Source organism: Taeniopygia guttata, chromosome 2 (assembly GCF_048771995.1).
Source record: "Taeniopygia guttata chromosome 2, bTaeGut7.mat, whole genome shotgun sequence".
NCBI classification, from domain to species: Eukaryota; Metazoa; Chordata; class Aves; order Passeriformes; family Estrildidae; genus Taeniopygia; species Taeniopygia guttata.
The window spans coordinates 133779079-133801108 of record NC_133026.1 but is presented as its reverse complement, the minus strand read 5'-3'; the positions used below and the strand labels follow the sequence as shown (position 1 = coordinate 133801108).

Sequence of the window (22030 nt, the reverse complement as noted above, 5' to 3'; positions counted from 1 at the left end):
ACCTTATCTATGTATGTAGACAGAATTGCCAGTGGAACCAAAAGGGCCTTTTGGATGGGTACAGAATGAGGGATGGTGTTGTCTGGAGCCAGTCATCTGCTCAATGCCTGATCTTAGGAACTGGCTTGAATGTCAGACAGATGTATTTGAGAGGGAAACCCCAGCTCCCTGATCCCAATATAGCCCTGCCAGGGGGATACTTTGTCCTTTTCACAGAAAGGGAGAGGGGGGATTTTCGGGATACTAGGATCCTTTTTTATACTTTAGGGTTTTGTGTCTGGAACTCTCCTTTCTTAGGAGAGGTGCAGACAGCAACAACTTCTTATTTATCTTCTGCATCTCACCCCTATCCTCAGACTGCCCCTCACTTTGGCAACAGCACATGCAATGATCCTACCTGCAGGACAGAATACTCTGATTTACCACTCAGCTGGACTAGCTGGGATATACATTTTACTTTTCTTGAAATGAATTGTGGTTTTGCTATCTGTGTCTTTAGTGGACCAGATGCATTACTCATAAGATGAAGCAGGGCAGAGAGAGTGTGATATTCTTTATTTACATTCCAGTGAGAGTAGAATTATTGTAAGGATATGACCCTAGCAATTGCTGAATATGCATGGAAAATGGAGGGTCAGAAGGTTTTCCCTTCCCATTGTTTCCCTACCACAGTAGCACAAATTCAGCATTTATAGTCCTTTCACGCATCTGTAATGTGGCCCAACCATTTCCTTCTCATTTGGATGGATTGTTCCTAAAAAAGTTTGTGTGGCGCATGCCAACTCATGCCATTACAGACAGACTTTCTCTGCATGCTCTGGACCTCCTGGGGGTTGGTAGCCCCTACTCCTTTTGCCAGCCTCTGCAGGGATCTGTTTCCACCACTCAAGGTCAGTTCCACAGGAAGAAAAACTTTTCATCAGTTACTTTCACCTTCAGAAAGCTTTTTCTCAGTGAAGATTTCTACAATTCTCAAAGATGTTCTATACTATCCTTCAACTGGAAGGAGGATAGCATAGAATCTTGTGCTCCTTACACCATCAACAGTTTTCTGAGGTGTAATTTGTGCTATTTTTCCAACTTGAATGATTGATTGAACCAAATTTTTACCATTGTCCTTTTCTTGGTCTTAATCACTTTACATGGAGTCTTCTCTTTCCAGCTCCAGGACATAATATATGTTGCTTAGGAGCTCATTGGTAGCAAGGGGAAGGATCTTCTTTCTTCTCTGAGCAGAGACAAGAGTCCAGTCTCTCCCTGTTGAATCAGCCAAGCCTGTCAGCTCAGGGTTGGATGCTAAATGAACATCCATGTCTAAAGCCTTAGGACAGGACTGTGGCTTTTCACCTATCAGTGTGCAATGGTAAGCATCAGCCCCTGCTCACATTCCTGGACAGCTCACTGCTTGATGAACTCTTCACCAGATTTCTATGTACCAATCTGCCTTCAGACACAACCCCATGAGCACAGGCTGGGAAGTTTGTCTGACCAGACAGACAAACTCTAACAAGTCCAGCTTGCCATGCATGAGTGCTGCAGCTGGAATTGCTGCCCTGCACCACTGCCTACAGCACTGCAGGCAGCCCCCGCAGTTCATTAGGAGGGAGCATTCTGTCTTCCTCAGGCACTGAAAGAGTAAAGTTGGAGCACATTCAAAATTTCCAAGGGTCCAAATACAGACTTTGCTGGTGGTTCTTATAAGTATCAACATTCCTATATATATTCTCATATATGCATCACAGTTGCTGTGCTTCAGCAGTATTATAATTTAATAACAAGACCTTATTATTCCACCTTTCATTTAAATTCCTTTAAAATATGTCTTGATTTTTTCAGTTAGTAATGTTTTTTTTCTCAGTGTCAGCAGCTAATATGTGCATTTTTAATAGCTCAAATGAAGCACTTTTTAAGAGATAAATATTACTGAACATATTATTTTAGCTCAATTGGTCATGTAAAATAGGTCTGTAAAATAATTTTACATTAAAAATTAAGTACATAATTACATTAATTTTTTAAATCTAACTTTTCATAGAAATTTATCCAAAACTAGTGTGTAAATTATGAAACTAGTATTGAATTAAAATGAAAGCTATTGTGTGTATCATTGTCTAAATGTTGATATTGTTAAAAAATCTTAAATGTTACAGAAACATTGTTAAACTTTTCTTAAATGGATTGACTTATCAAGTTTAGAAGCTCTCTGTGTCTACCTCATGATGTTTCAACACTCTAGGAATTCCAGTACACTGTGAAAGTAAGAAGCAAAACTCTACTGAGCATAGTGGCCTCCTGTGGGGATTAGAAATGTCTTGGTTGTCACCTCTCTTTTTTTACTTCTGACTACCCAGCTCTCTGCAACATATTTATAGTATTAAGTTATGACAGTCTCTTGGGTACTCACTTTCTATGTGTCCGTGTTTGTTTCTTATATTTTAAAGTGAATACTATTTTGACAAATTTAGTTGTAGCTGTCCGGATAGTTTGAATCCTATGGCAGAATGTGAAATAAGACTTGCCATCAGAGAGTCTGGAATCCAGTGGTTTGATCCTCTGATAATTTGCTTTGTAAACAGAGCAAGCAATGCATCCAGAATATTTTTTTTTAATAGAACAGAAAAGTGGTGAAAGAATACATTTAATGAACTCAGTGCAAGAGTCAGATTTCCCTGCCAGGTGCTGTGTTAATATTCCATACTTTCTGTTAAGAAATCGTATTTATATTGGCACATTATTATTGCACTCTCATCTCTTTGGGACCATTAACTTACTGTCATCTCTGCAGGATGGACCTGTCCTAGCTGCATGTGATGAGTCAGATAGGGTCCTGTACAAACTTCAGACCTCATGATTCAGGTTTCTCTTCTGCAAAATGAGAATAATGACACTTTTTGCTTCTAAATGGTGTTGCATGGGTAAATAAATTCCAGAATGAGAGATAAGAAAAAGATGCAGCTATAGTTGGAAAGGGATAAGCTGATTACATAGGTGATGCCTCAGGTTTTCCAAAAAAGAACCACACATATTTCAGAGTGGCTGGTTTCACAAAGACATTTATGCACTCACCCTAATACCAGCACAGAGTCCTAGTGTCTTTCAAGAATGTATACATAGTACCACTTATCTGTGGAAGGTTTCTATTAAAAAATCAGTTTTGTTTGCATCAATGAAAGATTTTATCCTACCTTCAAGTGTATATCTATAAGGTATGGTCCAGTATTCAAAATATTGAGTGGCTAAACCCTCTAACTCTCTAGCACTAAAACAGACTTATTTCAGTTTGTTAACTGTAAAAATAAACAAAAAAAATTAAAATAATGAAACTCCCAAAATTAAAAATCAGTTTTCTGCATCATTACCTGTGGAAGTGACTTTTAAAATGCAATACTGTAATATTGCTCTGGTAGTGAATTTCTGCTAATGAGAATGAAAACCACATCCAGACCAAAGTTTTTGCAGCATATAAGTTAGAGAAATAAAGAGTTCTTAGAATCATCAATGTAGATCTGATGACTTAACTTATGTCAGGGGTTTTAAGTGATTATTAACAGAGTTTATGTGTGGGCCCCATCTCTGAACTGTGCTGTCCTCAATACATTACAGCAATGTGTCTTTTTACTTGTGTGAGTAGGAGAAATTTGATTGTGTTTCAGGCACTATCAGAGTTACAATATTGGACTGCCAGCTCTCAAGGTATGTAATGTAGATATGAAATTACACCCTTCTGAGTAAGGAAATAAAAATAATTTTCAGAAAGCAGAGATATGTCTACTTCAAGCACCTCTGCTACTTTCATGGCTGTAACACTTAGGTGTCTCTGGACCATCAGCACAATTTCTGATTGATTTTATTTGCTAATTTGTGCTCTTAATAGACCAAATCTAACTGTTTAAAAAAATACAGGAAAAAAGGCACTGAAAGATCTGAAATAAAAAGTGGGTTAAAGTTGATCTTGCCAGCCTTCACTAGTTAGAAAAATGTTATTGCTTTAAGTTGAAACATATCCCATTGGTTTTAGAACATTTTTATGAATGACCACAAGTGTAGTTTGAGCTTTTTATGAGAACTGATGACTCATTTATAAGTCTTTTTTTGTTTTCTAGATCTATTGAATTTTTGAGAGCTTGTTCTGTAACAATGATTATTTTTAGAGGCTTGTTCTACTAGATACTTACTTCATTGTCCTTGGTTGTTAGAAATGTTTTAATAAGAGAGCTAAATAAAAAAAAAATCCCTATTGGGAACACTTAGAGCTCAGGATTTATTTTATTCACAAGTAAATGTGAGATAATCCTCTTTTTTGCAAAGAAAACTAAAGCATAGGGATGGCGAATGAAGATAGTGGCACAGTAAGATCTAGACCACAGGAGTTTCTAATTTGTACAGTGTCTATTCAGCTTGGCACTATAAAATGAACTTTTCCATTATTCCTGTTTATCTCAGAAAATCACATGCTATTTTTCAGTTTCCTTTCAAGGGTCAGTGTCACGCAGTGATTGCTATTGACATGGGTAGCCCCATATCCAGGTTAACACCACAGGATCACAATTTCTAACAGCTTCAATTAGAAGCTAGTTAAAATCAAGTCTATCTAAAATAAGAAAGGGTCTAGCAAATCAAGCCAAAAATAAGCTGCAACTACCTCAACTCTGTTATTATTTGATGGGGCATAGAGAATAGGAAAGGGAACAATACTATGTTTACTGTTCAGCTCTGGCCACTTGAGCTGCTTAGGTATATGAGGAGTGTAGAACATTTACATAAGCAGTGAAGAAAGGCGGGACCTGTGAAGAGTAAGACAGATCAGCAGTACTGTGAGTCAACCTTTACAGATACCAGTGTGCTCTGCCTTGGGCAGGTGGTCTGAATAATAGCTAGATTTGTTCTCTTTGAGCCTGTCACATATGCCATGTGCCCCTTTTGGCCTTAATGTTCAACCACATTTACCAATATTCTACTGCATGCTAAAAACTTGAAACTGAAGCTGCGATGCTATCTATTATTCTTCAAATACATTAGAAGAAATACTGCAGAGATAGGGAAGTTAAAGGATGACCCACTTCCTACATTTATACATTTTTCCATACCACCTAAAGAGATTTCTGTTATCCAGTTACCTTAAAATAATACTTCTTTAAAGTTAGCTTAAGGTAACAGTTAAATAAAGGCATTGCTTTCAAAATAGATAACACATTTATAGGGGCTTGTTGAATACATATGTGAATTTGAAAGAAAGGACAGTAAACTGTGTTTTGAGAGTCCTGTAGGGCTTGGTGCTTCTTCCCTGTGTCTTCCTGTGCTTCCAGGAAGGTGATAATCATGACACAATTTTTTAAGCAGGAGACATAACCTGGAGCAATGTCAGTTGGAGGTCTCTGTTGGAAAACCCTGAGAACTTCTCATTACAGGGGGCCTTTTAGGAGTATGTCCTTTGAATATTGACTGTGCATTGGTGATGGAAGTTAACTTTGCAGCATTGACCCCCTGAAGTCTTTGAAGTCTAAGTTTTGAAACCTCATCTTCAGAATAATCTCTTGCCTTTCTAACAAAATGTTACCCTCACTATGCTCCCAGCTAAATTAAGGATACTTTCACTTTGCTGTGTCCTTTTTGTTTGAGGAACTGCTATCAAGTGGTCTAGGCTAAGTAATAAATACCTCCTTATATTTGTAAAGAATAAATGTTCTTATTTTTTTTTCTTCACACCAGCATATTAGCATTTTTTGGCATGTTTTAATTTGAAAGTTTTGTCTTTCACTGGACTTTGTATTTGCTTAGCTGCACTAGTGGATTTCCTTTTTCAATTAGGTGACATGAAAATTTTCTCTTCACTTTCATGCATAATAATAAATTCAGTAAGCATTGTTACCAAACAAGTTTTGACATCTATCTATACATAGATACATAGCATAATAATAGCCTATTTAAAGACTATATAGAATAATAGAATAAAGAGTAAAAAAATTAAGTATCTTTTATAATTCCTTACTTGGGGTATAATATATTGAAATTTGGTGTACTTCAGTTTCTTCCATACATATCTCTGGATTCCTTTCTGCTGTCAAGAAGAACTCTGAATTGATAAGTAATTTATGTGAAATTTCATTATATTCTAGTTTATAAACATTAATAAGCATAACAAGATATGGTACCAACGCTATGTAAACACCTTTGTTTGTTACTTTATTTTCCCTTTTACCACCACTAATTATTTTGTTCAGGGAATGCCTGGTAATACTTGTTTTTAAGGTAAGGTAAGACACTGGAATGCAAAGGTGGTCTGAGCTACTTGAAATACTGTAAAGAATAAACTAATGACAAAATACAACTGGCTAATGCATATTCCTAAACACCAAAGATCTTCAGCTGCACTTATTTGCAACTATTTCATGCTTTCCAGGTGCTCAGTTTCCTAAAATTACTCGAAGCAGTAGCCGTTCATTGGAAACTTCCTTGCTTAATTCAATAAATAGCAGTACCCATATCTATTATTTACTGGAAACTTGACATGAAGCCAAAACCTGCAAAGCCAGTTATTTTTCACCTCATACTGTAGTTGTCCTTCCCAAACCTGAGAAAATTCTCAAGAATCTCAGCCCCAGCCCCACTAGGTAATTTAGCAAACACTATTTACTTTTAAAGAAAAATAATGCTTATAGATTATAGCTTATATTTGAAAAGTGCTGCCCCTGCCTTCAGTCCTTAGTTGTGAAATCCGTAACTGTGAAGCCATACTTTCTGTCTAAAAACGCAGAATACTTTCCAGTTCAGCAATAACAATTTTCGAAGTCTGTGGTTAGCAGTTTTATAGGGTGACATTTTAATCGTTTGTGCATTCAAAAAGTAAGTACAATACATTTGCTATGTATTTGATTATCAGAAGACATGTGGGAATAAGCTGAGCAGAAGTGTTGGGTTTTTGTTTTCTGTCTCTAGAAAGGGACAAGGGTAGGGGTGTCAGAGGCTGTAACTGTCCAGTAAGCAAGTCACACTCTGCAAAGTGGAAATTCACTACCAGAAGACTTACATGCAAGTTTACTACCTAAATGTGGATATTTTCAGCTCATTACAAGACCACTTCGAAAAGGACAAACCACAGACTATGAAAACATACAGCTCGCCACACCGCAGGCTGTACTCTGGGCTGCCCCTAGGATCCATACAATTTCCTGTTCAGGTATTTCTATAGCAGGCTGGGGCTGTTCAGTGGAGTGTACAGGAGATAAAACCTTATTTCCAGTCTTTTCATTTTACACTAGATATGTGCAGATAAACATCTGGCACAGGACTCAAAAGAGCATTGACAAAATGAGAAACTCTAATGACACACTACAAGCAAGGACTTCTCTGCTTTCTCCTGCTGCAGAATTTCAGCTCAGTCTTTGGACTGTGCTGTGACTGCCCCTTTCTCTCCTGCCTGCAGAGCCTTGGTCATAATCAGCACCCTCTTGTGTAGCTCTGCAAATATCTGCAAGTGTCACTGGTTACTGGGTAAATACAGCCCCTTTTCATTTGTCCCTGGTTCCCTTAGGGACAAATAAACAAAAAAAAGAGTACTTTTTCTCATGATGCATAATAAAATTATGGAACTTTGCCACAGGATGTTGTGGAGACCAAAATTAGAATTTTTTTTTTTTTTTTAAATTCTATTAGATAAATGCATAGGCTAGAGTACAGAAGTGACCATAATGTCCAATTCTCTACATAAGAATTTACCTCACAAAGTTCCTAAGATGAGGGTATCTTGGAGAATATATTGCCCTGGTCTTCAAGTATTCATTGTTGTTGGAAACAGTATTTTGAAAAAGATAAACCTTTGGCATAAATCTGTATAGTATTTATGTCTTTCTGCTTTTGTCATTTTTAATGTCCTAAGAAAATAGTTTAATTAGTGCCAGTGTTAAAGTATGTACAGTCGCTCAGTATGTTTCTTATTTACTTTCTCCTTTAACCCACAGACTTATTTCCCAAGGTAATGAAGCAATAGAAAATGTAACTAAAATGTCAACTTATTTCATAAAATTGTTCTCAGATTACCACAGCGGATGTTTTTAGTCTAACAGAAGATGGAAGCCATTTTGCTGAACCAGAACAGTTTCACAGGGTGTGTAACAAGAGCACAGCTTGCAACACCTTTTAACCAAAATAAATACTCCATTGCTCTTTAGGAAAAATCACTGCTTTTTAAAAATTGCTAAATATTGAACTGTTTTCTACTTACACCACCGCATTCCATCAAGAATCTACAGGAACTGATCTGGGACTTGTTTGCACAGACTGCCCAGAGAAGGTTGTCCATAGTGCAATTGGCTAAAGACTTATGAATATGAACTGTGGTTAAAGGTGTAGATCCTTATTCAGCACTAATCAACTTCACTATCTCCAGCTGGGTCAGATGGCTGAAGATAAGATCTGAAATTTAAATGAAAATGGAGACATTGAAGTTATATATGTTAAACATTTCTTATTTGTCAATTGCTTGCTTTCAAAGGTCATATTTTTCCTTCTTTAAATAAACTACTGCTCTGTATCTTGGAAATTCTTAGTAACTTAACTGCTTGTGAAGTATGCTGGAATGAAGTCATACAAATCCAAATGAAGGTAATGAAAGTAAAATCAGGCCTGTAGCTTCATTCTCATGTTGTATTTGAATATTTTATTTCTTCCCACTCTCTCTTTAAGCACCAGGCACTAGCTTTTTTCCATACAAATATTGTATTCCCTCTAACATCAGTAGAAATTGTGCCTATGACCTGTGGAAGTTAACTATGTAATTTCAACTGGCAGTATTTGCACAGTAGAGCTGTATTCACAGATGGGAAAATAGTTCTTTTGTTAACTACTTAATTCAGCTAGAAAACACCTAATCCAAATCACCCCCAGGAGGCACATACAGTATATACTATCTACTCTGTGGCTATGCATTTCAATAAAAGCTCCTCAAAGTAGTTCTTCCATTAAATACAACCTGTCTCAATTTCACAGCATTAAAGTAAACTGCTTTTGAAGGAAATAAGTTAGGGTTTTGCTAAAATAGGGCAAAGAGATTTCTATGTATAAAGATAATGATGTGCTGAAAGATTGTGCTGAATGCTTTTGCTTAAACATGTAGACATAAGATAAATGGTCACATGGCCACAGAGAAAAGGAAAGCTGTAAACAAAGTGTGAGAAGGAAAGAAAATTCTGTGATGTAAATAAGGAAATGCAAACTATGCAGGACTAGTTTATTCAGAGAAATTGCAAAATAGAACTGGAATCAATGAGGGTGGGTGTATTTTTCGGGCAAATCTCCATAAACCTGTAAACCTTCATCATCACTTGCTAACAAAATGTCTTGGCAGCCAAGAGCAGAGGAGAAACAACCTCCAACTTATCAATGCCTACCACCTCTTTCAAATAAATAGTTGTTGAAGATATCTTGAATGTCTTGGGTTGAACCACACTACCTCAAGCCAAAGTCTGCCAATGTTGCATTCATTAAAATGTTTAAGCTCTCTAAATCCTCCTGCAGTTAAAACCAGGAAGGTATATTTGCAGTCACAGCCTGAGAACAGGGTTGTAAATGCTCCTAAATCTCCTAAGAATCTAACTACCCACTAAGTACCAGCTAGAAAGCTAAGTACCATCTCCATACATCATCTCATATCCTTTAAACTTCTGGAAAACCTGAAATTTTGGTAAGTCAGAAATTTAGTGTATTTTGGATCATGTCTTCATAAAAGAAAGAAAAGGATAAGAAAAACTCATAAGATGAATACTATAAATTCCACAATAAAAAAAACTAGATAATGAAGACAATAAAACTTTCATATTAAATATGAAGACAGTAAAGACACAGGGAATGATACATTTCATTTTCTGAGTTATTCTTGCAGCGATTCAGTTGTTGTCAGTTTGAGGGATCTGATATGATCATGCCAGCCCTGAATTTTCAATATTTTTTTTCTGTAGCCTAATAAATATTTTGACAGTGCCTTTTGATTTTTCAGATTGTGCTTTCACTTTACCTAATATCATGAAGAGAAGGAGAAAGCCAGAAAAGAAAAAGAGAAGGGGAAGGGGAAAGGTGAAAATTAAAGGGAGTGTGTAGGGGAATGAAAATTTCTGCAGTTGCTTTAAAGCCAAGTGATTACTGACACTAATAAATTACCTCATCTATGAAAACTATGTATGTTTTAGAAGAAGGTGATTACATATTTATGGGTTCCTTTGAAACCTGGAGATCCCCAACTTATGAATAATTACCCTGATCCTTGGCAGCAAATTCACAGAGCTCTGTGGTGCTTTATAACACTTGAGGATGTGGTCCTCTATCACCAAATCATAACAGCCATGCATTAAAGTCTAGATGAGCATATTCAGCGGTAATCAAGCTGAAGGTGAAGTCATTAATTGCATTCTTGAAATGTAATAGTTTGATATTCCTATATCCGTTGTTCCTTATCTGAATCACAGGAAACAAAAATCCTGTTACACAATCAACAGGAACCATTAGAAAGCTAAATGGATTCTCTGGAAAAAAAAATGTTTTGCATGTGAAATGTAGACTCTCATCAGTTTTGCTTCCACAGTCATAACCCATGTAGGTAGTCACAAACTGATAATAGTACTTTCAAGTGGACATAATATCACAGACCACATTATTTGGGAAGAAAGAAAGTAAGAAGCTCTATTTCATTTAAGTGATGACTGATAAAAAGCAGTTCACTTGAAACCTGTTTTGACTGGCTGTGTCATGCTATTTCTTTCAATGCCATTTTCGTCTGTAAAAATATTTTCTCAAACATAGCAGCTGGCTGTCTTGTAAGTATTAAACATGTCCACAGCACAGAATTGAATGTTTTTGAGCATTTTAGGGTTGTTGTGTATAGACATCCACATAATAGGTAAACAGTTTCAAAGAACTCTTATAGAGTCCAAGTCCTGTAAATCCTTAATTTTGTAAGTATTACTAATTCTGTCTCTAAAAAACATCACAGGCTGGATGTCCAGTGTGTGTGTGTATAGCTGTCTGTTCTGATTTCTTTAGAAAAGTCCTGTCAGAGTTGAATGCAGTGCGACTGTTGTGCATGTGGAGTGTGACAACTCCCGGAATCAAAACATTTCAAGGCAAAGGTTTGTTTATGCAGAAAATTTTTAGAGTAATTGTTAGAATATTTTTCTACTTTTCAAATAAGAAATCAGTGGGAATTAAGTACAGAAAATCAATATGGGCCTAAGCCAAAGATTAAAAAAATCAGATGCCTACAGCAAACTCTTAATGATATGGAGGCACACAAATTTAAGCATTTTGCTAATTTACAATGGATTTGGCTGTGATCATCCAATGTGAGAACCCTCAGACAAGTATGTTTTCACAAGTATATTCAAAAAATGTCTTCAGAAACCGTACATACCTATTTCATATTTGAAATCTTAAACTCACCATGAAGTACAATGACATTCTTTCTATAATTTAACAGCTTAATTATTAAGAGAAGTTAAATTGTATATTTATCTAATAATCCCTGCAAAATTCATAAACAGTATTCAGAGAAGAGACAAGTTCTTAGACCTGACACATGTATTGATGGGTTGTCAGAGCACAGTTGTACTCGAGCACTTCCTCTTTATCATTATGAGTCTCGTGCTCTTCAAGGCATAATGGTCCTGCTTTAGCCTTTATGAAGAATAGAGGAATAGAAAAGACATTTGACCCATCTTGGCCAATATTTCTGTGAACTAAACTCTTACTTTGAAGAGGATTTGTAGGCTTGTAATCCTGCAGATTGACGAGGTGATAGAAACCCTGTTTTCTAGTCTCTCATGTGATGGTCCAAAGAAAATTAAACCCAGGTAAATCAGTTTGCTGTAACTAAGTGTCAGCTAATTCATGAAGAAATAGCTAACAGAGTGAGAAACACCTGAACTGCTTACTGTGTTTGTGCCCATGAATCATATTATCTTTGTTCCTGACTTCCTTTTATAGATATAAACTTTGGCATCTTTGAGATTCTTGTCCATAAAGACTATTATTAAAAATATTCCTATACTTCATTTATATAAGGGATACAATCTTGAGACATAATGAATAGCTTTTATACTATAGAGGAGTATCTTGTGGGAACAAAACAGTGAACCTTTTGTAGCTTGACAAATACAATCTATAGGAAGGCAAGGTCAACGTTCTGTAGTCAATATTATGTATACAGTTTAGTTTGGCACTGTTAGCTCTCTGTGCAAATGGCAACATTTGGCTGAAAAGTACTTTTTTTTTTTTTTTTTGGTTTTAGGTTGGCTACTTTAACAGTAGTCAGGATTTCAACAATCATCTGTGAAATCATTAATCATATAACAGCTCCTGCCATGGCCTATTGGGAAATATTAGTGAAATGTGAAATGACAGTATTAACGCCATTAATACAGAATTGTTCTAGTGCCCAGGGTAAAGGAAATAGTAAACCACAGTAGTAAAGCTGTACCCACAACTTGTAAACCTAAAGGAATATCCTTGTAAAAGAGGTGAACTGAGAGGGCTAATTCTGGGAAATTTACTTGAGTGACTCACACTGTTTCCTTGTTAAGAAAAGCAAACAAAGAGAAAAAAAAAATCTACCTTTTATAAATGCAGTAAAACAGGGTTAAGAGCTGCTCCTCCATATCTCCCATGGTACTAAGGTATACAATGAACCATCTATGAGATATCTTAAAATCAGAAATTCCTTTATGTTAGCAATATTTTTCTGTTTTCCCAGAGTATAAAAGTAGAGAGCTGAATTATGCCAAATCACACAGAATGTCATTATTTTTAGCTCTGATTCAACAGAAGATTTACAGAAAGATTAGTGGTCACCAAAGAAGTATTTGCATCTGTTGTTTATGTTACGACATTTGAGATCAGAGTTAGGCTTTAAACTTTACCTTTCTGTTTTGCAAGTGGATAATGAAACTGGAAATAAAGCTGAAGATGTAAGGAGGGAAAAGTGATGGAGCATTAAAAACACTGTAGTGAGTTTTGAAATGAAGGGGATGTATGGGATGAATCCCAGAGGTTGGATCCACCAGGCTTCTGAGCACTCTGCTCCTCATTCCCCATATTAAGTATACATTGTGTGCCTGTGAATCATCCCAGGGATTGTGGAAACACTCCATGTTTAAACTGAAGCTAGATTGGCCTCAGGCTTTGCTGAATGTCCAGCCTTTGCAGCACCATGTCCAGTGTGCTTAATTCTGTGTAGCCATGGTGATAAAACATTTCTGTGGCTGAACCTAACAAAGTTAATACTGAGTTGCAGTGGCAGAAACAAATCCAGTGAAAACCCAGCAGTGGAAACTAAGCTGCAATAGGGATTCTTTCCAAGACGATGCTAAGATTTTAAAAGCAAATATAAACCTTTGAGTAGCTGATTTTAAGTAAGTTGAGGGTCCCTGAAGAGATAATTGATGTGCATACCTAAAGTCAAAGAAAGAACTACTAACTACCTTGTAAAAGGATAGATTACCAACAGGCGGAAAACCAGGACAAAACCTCTACTCGAGACACTGCCATTAATGAGATCATGATTAGGCCTTTTATAAAGGTAGCTAAGAATGAAAAAGAAGAAATATTACTATGGTTTAACTGCACAACTAAGAAAATTATTAATGGTCAGTTCATCCCGTCATAATCAGCTCGCTTGTAAAATACTGCACAGGTCAGTGCAGTCAAAGGCATTTCAATTTTTTCAGATTTTGGAGAGTTTGATGAAATAATTTACTGGCTTCTCTTCAGTTCATATGGCCTGATCCTGTACTGAGATCTCTGTGAGAGCAGACCATGTAATAACAAATTCTCACAATTTCAACCATTTTACACATGTACCAATACAGTCATATATGCACTTGATAATATTTGTCTATACACGTTTGCAAAGGCTGGAACTGAGAAGTCCTTCCTCCTTTCAAAGAACAGAAGAAGAAGTCCTTCCTCTTCTTCAAAGAACAGAAGTCATAAATTATATCAATTTGTCTCTGTCTGAAGTTCCCAGGCTATGGTCTAAGTGTTGCGTTTATGTGTAGACTGACATTGTCATCTTGACATTATTTATGGCCCTTTTTGGGTACAGTTAAGTGAGTAGAAATTGAACAGAGACAAAATGTCATTAACTATGAAAACCAAACAAACTTACCAGAAGTATTTTCTTTTTCTCAGCACTCATATACATATTACTGTTTGTATTACTTGGAAAGAGTGTAAATAAGGTAAAAAAGGTCTAAAGAAAAGGTTGGCTTTAAGTTGGTATTGTCTTATAAAAATATTTCTAGTCACTCTGTGGATTTAGATTATTACGGAATGTTCTGTTCTCTTAACTGAACACCACATTAGATTTGTCTGGATAAAAATATTTGGATTATTTATTTATGTTGGAAAAACTATTAATTTAAATTTAATTTAATGAGCTAACTAATTTGTCCTTTATTGGTCTTAAAGTTCCATTAAATCTTAGAAGCAAATGCAATTTTAAACAAAATTAGGAGGGCAGTTGAAATATTTAATTTAATCTGATTTTGGAAGTTAGCATAAAAAAAGTATAGCTGTTAAGTTGTATCATCAGTTCTGAGGTTCTATTTCGGGTCATTTTTATGGGAAATGACCTATTTCTAGCAGAAACACTGGCCTGCATTTTGAAATTCAATGTATTTATCTCACACAATTTTCTGAATAGAAACCATACTGTTTTATTTTTAAATAAGCCATAAATTCAAAAAAATTTAAAATCATTCAAGAAACAATAAAGCATCTTTTTGTGTTTATATCTTATTTTGCATAAAACTATTCTGGAAGGATATTTATAAAAATTAAAATTTACTCAAATTTTATTAAATTATCATAATTAAATAATAAATCCCTCCAGTACCTGAAGGTGGTCTACAACGGAGCTGGAGAGGGGTTCTTCATAAGGAACTGTTGTGATAGGATGAGGAATGGCTTTAAATTGGAAAAGGGAATAGATTAGGTTGAACCTTAGGAAGAAATTCTTTATTGTGAGGGTGGTGAAGCACTGGGACAGGTTGCCCAGAGAAGCTGTGGGTGCCCCATCTGTCTAAATCTTCAAGGACAAGGATGGATGGAGCTCTGAGCAACCTGGCCCATTGACAGGTGTCCCTGCCCATGGCAGAGGGGGGTGGAACTGGATGGTTTTTAACGTCCCTTCAAACCCAGAGCATTCTATGTTTCTGTGATTTGTTATTAAGCAATCCTTTTGCTCAGTTACTAAAGGGCAACTATTCACAGCACCCCAGGAATTATTAAGTTAATAAAACTCTTTGGTAATCTATTTCCTTCTTTGAAAGCTCAGGATTATTTCCTAAAGTATATCATTCTAACTGCTAAGTCTGCCATAGCTAATTATATACCGTACGTTCCATTTTTAGCATTCAGCTCACTCGTCTCAATAAAAGCTTTACAGTTCATGCACAAGTAGAATAGTCTTTAAGCATAAAAGAAATAAAATTAAATACCAATCTGATTAACTTTTCAGGTCTCAGAAAGCCAGTTTATATTAAAAATCCTTCTTACCACACTGGCTTTGTGAAGCATGTGCTAAAAGATGGGGATTATGAAGATCCATTGCAGCAAAAGTTTCAAACATTCCTCAGCAGGTTCAGCTGATATGCAGTACAGTTTGTGCCAAGACTCTCTGCTGTTCTTAAACATGTCAGTGAAACACATCCACCACTGAGCTGTTCTTCATGTTTGTGACTGGTCATTTCAGTCTTTTACATGTAACTAATAATTTATCTGAAGCATCTTGACAATGAAAGGGCAAATTAGACTGGCATCATGTTTTAATCAGGCATGGAAGAGTTCCATTCACATTTATGACGATATTTGTTTATTAACCAATACAAAACAGCACTGAAGTAAAAAACAACTGGTAGAAAATCTTTTTTTCTATCAGCAGTTATGTGACATATAACTGCAGCTTTCTGATTTTGATAGTTCACACAGTGCTATATCCAGAAATGTGGTGTTAACATATTGTTTTCAAAAAGAAATTAAAGCTGCCTTATGAAGGAAAATTACTGGGACAGCCCATGTTTTAGTTTATTATTTCACAGGTGTATCAGAGACTTCTTGTCTCTAACTGTTCTTGTCAGACAAGTTAGCAGCCTTGTGGAAAGCTCACAGAAGCCAGGAAACTGGAAGTTCAAACATCACTTGTCTTTTAGCCACTCTGTATTTCAATGTACTTTATAGTTAGTTACTAAACAGAGACTCACACTCTTAATTTTAGCAGTGGATGAGTTATCAGTGTGAGCCTTCTTTTTACCTGATAAATTCATGGACCCATCTGTTGAACACAATCTTTTCTGGCAGGCTGGAAACAGAAGCTACTTCTTAGATATTACAGAGTTAACTGTCATATACATGAGTACACTGTCACCACCAGGAAAGTGGGGAATGGATTAAACCCTTGTTTTGAGCTGTCTCAGGAATAATCAGCTCTAATCCCGAATCCACACCCCTTCTGGATAACATAAATAGAAGCAGGATTGTCATATTCACATATAACTAAGTATATGTGAATCATATGAATTATCATATTCACATATAACTAAGTCAGTCCCTGATCTTCACTGAATGTCTCAGAGGTCATATAAGATTAAAAAGTTAGTCTACTTTTCTCTTACTTTTTTTTAAAATATTGAAAAGTATATCTTTTAGGAATTTTGATAGTCCAATGAGAGAGATTTCTTTATACTTTCTGGAAAAATCTGCTTTCACTCACAAAGGCAGACAGTTCACCAGCGAAAAGCTGTGCAACCATCTTGGGTAAAGGGGGACCTTGCAGTAACTAAGATTAAAACAGAGTGTGTTACCTTGCAGTAACAAAGACACACAAGAGTGTGCAGGTAAGAAAATAGAATCACATTTTCTAAACACTCAGCTGCATGCTTAGATAAGGGATTTTCATCTAGAGCAGAGTTTCGTCATACATTTGAGATTTTTTATCTATTTCTTTTTGGTATGTAGAATTCCTAACTGTAAAAGTCATACAGATTAGTCAAGCTATTGCAGCTTGACTCAAAATTGAGATCTATTCACAGTTGCGACAGATTTGGGGATGACGATGAGGAAGATGCCTATGCCATGACCTTCTCTCATGTGTAGCAATGGACTGCATGTCTGCTTGGAATATCACTTTTTTGAGATGCCATGAAAGCAGAGATCTTGCTTCTGCCCAGCTGTGAAAGACCTGCTCTTGAATGGCAAAGAGTCAAAAAGATAAGCTTCAAACAAACCCTCAACACCTGACCTTTCAGGAAGTTCAGTTCTCCACTGGAATTCTGCAGCTCATTTTACATTACCGTTTCTGTATTCTTCCTTTCAAGGAAAACATCTTTGTGGTGGCCTTGCAGTCCACTTGCAAAGAAAGAAATGAAGTCCTGTTTTCCTACTATTTGTCTTTACACTGACAAAAAGAACAGTGACACTATTTCCACTGTTATCACACAGAAATCCATTAAACATTCTACACATTGTGAAGAAATTTATATCTCACCTTCCTTTTTCCTGCTGGGAATTTGTGGTAGCATGGTTATTCATTTCAAGTGGAACAGAGGCATTTCTGTTTTAGTTTTCTTTTCATGTCTAGAAGTTAGAAGTTTAGTCCAAATGTAATAATGGTTTTATAATCCCTAAGTCCACACTTGCACTAATGTCAGCAGTATACTTTTCACAAGAAAATAATCTTGAATAGCATGTTAATAGGTTTACAGTAAGGAAAAGCCCCAATGTTTGGTTTTAGAGAAGATTAGAATTGTAGCCAGAAAAATAAAAAATAAAATAAAAGCATTCTTATGGCTTCGAGAAGACATTTTTACCTGTTCTGGAACTGAAAGTCAAAAAAGAAAGCCTCAAGAATGAAACCCTGGCCAGATTTTGGATGCCTCCCACAAAACCTCCTTGGCTTTAATATGTCAGAATTCCAGACTTCTGGTACTATCCTCTCCCTATCAAAAAAGCTTACTTTGCCATCCCAAAACTGTCCTAAGCCTATATTATTTGACCTAATGGAAATTGAGAACATGACATTACCTGAATGCATTTAATTGGATGCAGATGAGACAGGGATGCACTGGGGAGTCAGGAGTTTCCTGACCTGTTGCCCCCAAATCTCTTGAATGGCTCAGTTGGCTTTGGCACTCTTGGTCACCCCTCATTGGATCAAACCTTCAGGCACAGCACAGAGCTAACCTGTTTCTATCAGCATCAGTACCAGGTGTGGAAAACCTTTGTCCTTAAAAAGATAATACCTGTTTCAGAACATTTATTTTTCAATGATTTTATGGCTTATATTTAGATTTTCTGTGCTCTGGGCACAGGAGTTTACAGGTGACATTTGGGGTCAGTAACCAATACAGTTTCCTTGGGTCCTCCAGGAGCAGCAGATATGACTTTGCCAGAGTCATAGTTACAGCATTTCTTTAATACCTGATAGGACTTTTTCTCTCTTTCCAATACTGAAGAATTTGAATGGGCTGTAAAGTTTTGACTACGGGGCAAAAACATTATTGCCAGCTATTGGGCAGAATGTACAACTGTTAACATGATTGCAATCTACAGATCACTGAAACAGCTGCCAAGCTTTCCCTGGGATTCACAAACACTTTGTTCTCTACTATTATACTACAAAGTGTGATAGATATGAGCATTATTGATGTCAATTCTTCTTTAGATCAAATAGCTGTAGTCATGGGAAATGTTATCCTAATTCCTATGCTCTGCACATATGGTTAAACTAATGACTTAAAAGTCTGCATTTATATACAGCAACTGCAAAGTCAGTAGAACAGATATTTTTCCTTATCCATGAGGGAGAAGAACAGTACCACATGGCTATCATTATGAAAATGAGATTGAAGTAAAATCCTGACTTGGAATACGTGAAAGTTTAAGAATATCTATATTAGATTTTGAGCCCTAATTATCTCTGATTCTGAAGAGTTACAGCATGTTTGAAAGGCCGAGGATATTTTCCTTTTATTTAATAGTCCTGTTATTCTGATATGTTGGTTTATTCAATGTATTTTTTATTACATTGTAAATGCTTCTGAGTTATTACTAAACCACCCTTCTGACTGTGGTTTTACTTGGCAAGAAAGCATTAGTCTTATTGTTATGCATGACCTACTTGAGATTTATTGTAAAATTAAAAGTATTTTAGAAGGAAGAACAAGAGAGAAAAACCAGTGATAAATGCTAAGAATTCATGTAAGATCTGAATGAAGTTCAGACTTGTAATAACTGGTGTGTCTCATCTTTAACTCAAGGCTCAGTGTTTTCACTACATTAATCATGCCAGAAGGGTTGTCACTTCATATTTGAGAACTGTGAAGGTCCGTCAGGGCAAGGTTCTTACGTGTTCCTGGATTACAAATCGGAAATGACTGTGATTGTTATCACTTTGGGCACAGGGACACTGTGTAGAAATTTGCAAACAAAAGTAGCAACTTAATCAGTGACAGAGTGAGCCTGACAGCTACCCTGCCACTTCACTGGGAATGTGGGAGCAGCACGGGTGCCAGGACTCCTGGATCACCAGAAATATATTCATATTTAGATTATATGAAGGACACATCAAAGATGTGTGAACTTGCTACTAAAAAAATAATTAAAAACATTCCTCTTCACTATTGGTGTAATGAATTTGTATTGAACTAGCATGAGTCTTAAACAATTGACGTCTAATTGTGGCCATTTAGTATAACGTTTGCAAATATATGCTTGGTGGCTTTTGTTTTCCATTGTAAAACCAAATGTATTTTCAAATTTCTGCATCCAAACTGCCCCTCTCTTTGTCTGCCAATCCATTTCTAAATATGCCACTGTTCTTCTATCGTCTATTATGTCTGTACTGCATGAGTGCTCATGGACAGACTTAGTAGTTCATCAATGAATTTATTTGTCCTATCTTTGTTAAGAACAACAATAGAAACTCTACATCAGCCATGAAAAGAGAATGACAATGAGTTAGCAGACATGTAATTGAACGCTGAAAGCTTCCCCACTTCAGCTCATGATTTCATGATTACAAAAGAATGTATCACAATAACATTGTCTTCCAGGAAGAGCTGTGGTTATGATAAACTGAAGTAGGAGGGAATATTCTTGCCAGGTCCTAGAAAAATAAATGGGCCAGAAATGCTTCTCCTAAAGTAAGGCTTTAGGACAGAGACTCTTCCACCATTCCTTCTTATTTGTTTCCTCTTTACAGTGACTTAAGTGGAGGAATACCTCCAAAATATTTTTATTTTGATTTTCCCTAAATTTAAACATTTGAAATGGCTTTTATTCTTCAGAGCTACATTAAAATAGAGATTTTCAATCCCGTTTTATTATTATTACTGCTGACTTTGTACTCAGTGCTAAGCACAGAACAGCCCAATTCTGCTCCTCATTATTGCAATTTCAGTATGGTTATTCATTTAGCAGTTAATGGAAATAAAAATGCTTATTTCCACTATATTGGCTCTCTAGAGAAATCCACAGTTCTACACTTTTCATATAGAGATTGTGGCATTTGATTTCTGTAATCATACCCTGAATCTCACTCCAACAACTGGGGATGAAGATTGTATTAGCACACATTTACTAAAAGGAAATGTGATTGCTCTCTTTCAAAATCTCAAGAGGAATGTAATGAAAAGAGAGACTAGAATTGTCTTCGTATGCTTTGGCTGCTCTCATATTTCTTATAAAAAAGGGTTTTATCTTTCTATACAATGATTAAAGTCATAAATGGATATATATCTCGAACTATATAATTTCAGATAAACCAAGGCAGTTTTATCTTACTAAGTTTCCTAGTATTTTCTACAGGCTAATTTAAATACATGATATTTCATTATATTGTTTCATGACTCTCTGTTATTTCCAATGCTAGTTGTAAAACAGTTTTTATAATCTCTTTGGTAGAATTAACTCACCCTTATTTTATGTATAGATACCTGTATGTGCATATGTAAATATATACAGATGTGTGTTGAATATGTGACAGTTTCCCTCTGAGATTTTTACTCATTTTTCTGATTTTAATAGTTATTGGAAGGAAGTATTTGGCAAGATTTTAGTTATGCATTTTAATACACTGTTTGACATGTATGAAGGCAATCATATCCATTGGCATAGGAAGAATCCAAATGTTTGTGGGCTGCACATATTTTGGCGGGACCATCTCCCTGGTATGCAGTTACACATTCATTATAATGCTGAGAATTATAGGTATGTCTGGAGGCACTTAGAGATTAATGGGTATATATATAGACTATCAAGAATGGGAAGAAAAGGTGTTGGAGTTTGTACTAGCAGTTAGCTTTTTTATAGTGATGTAGGAAATTGAAGCTATTAGTTTACAACTACAGATATTTCTGGAAATTTCATTTATTTATATTTCTTATATATATTTCTTAAAATTATGAAGTGATTCTAGTGAAGATGTATCAATTTTTTAATGTCTATATTAAAACTAAGGTAAACATTGTCACTTATCCAAAACACCTATCATTAAAGTGCTTGTGCCCAGATTATTGTAATAAAAGTTGAGAACCATAAATATAGCCAAAATTTATAAGACACAAAGAAACATTGCTGCCTGCATAGATTAAACCCCATAATTTAAGAGATATTACATATACACTCATGCAAATCTTTGCACATAAATACTGTGTGTGAGAATATGTAAACTCTTGTCTAGATATTAATTCCTTGTTGACTGAAGAAGTACAGCAGCTTTCAGGTTTCAGCCTCCCTGGGCTCTGCAGGCGAATGGATTTTACAACACAGAGGTTTTGCTCTTTGCTATATTAGGTACCAATGGAAAAGAACAACTTTCTTTGATATTAACTAGAATCATGTTGTTGGAGCCAGATGCTAAATGCAAGACATAAAGCATAACAAAATAATGCTTGCCATTATTACGTAAGGGAAAGAAGAAAAGGACAGTGTTCTTGATTAAAATATTATTATACTTTGTAGTCTAGATAGGATTTTTATAAACATTTTT

General features: G+C 35.8%; 1 protein-coding gene across 2 annotated transcripts in view; it reads left to right on the top strand.

Moving 5' to 3' along the window:
- ANGPT1 (angiopoietin 1) overlaps positions 1–22030 on the top strand; it is a 154067-nt gene that overhangs the window by 38635 nt on the left and 93402 nt on the right. The gene's annotated exons all lie outside the window — the stretch shown is intronic.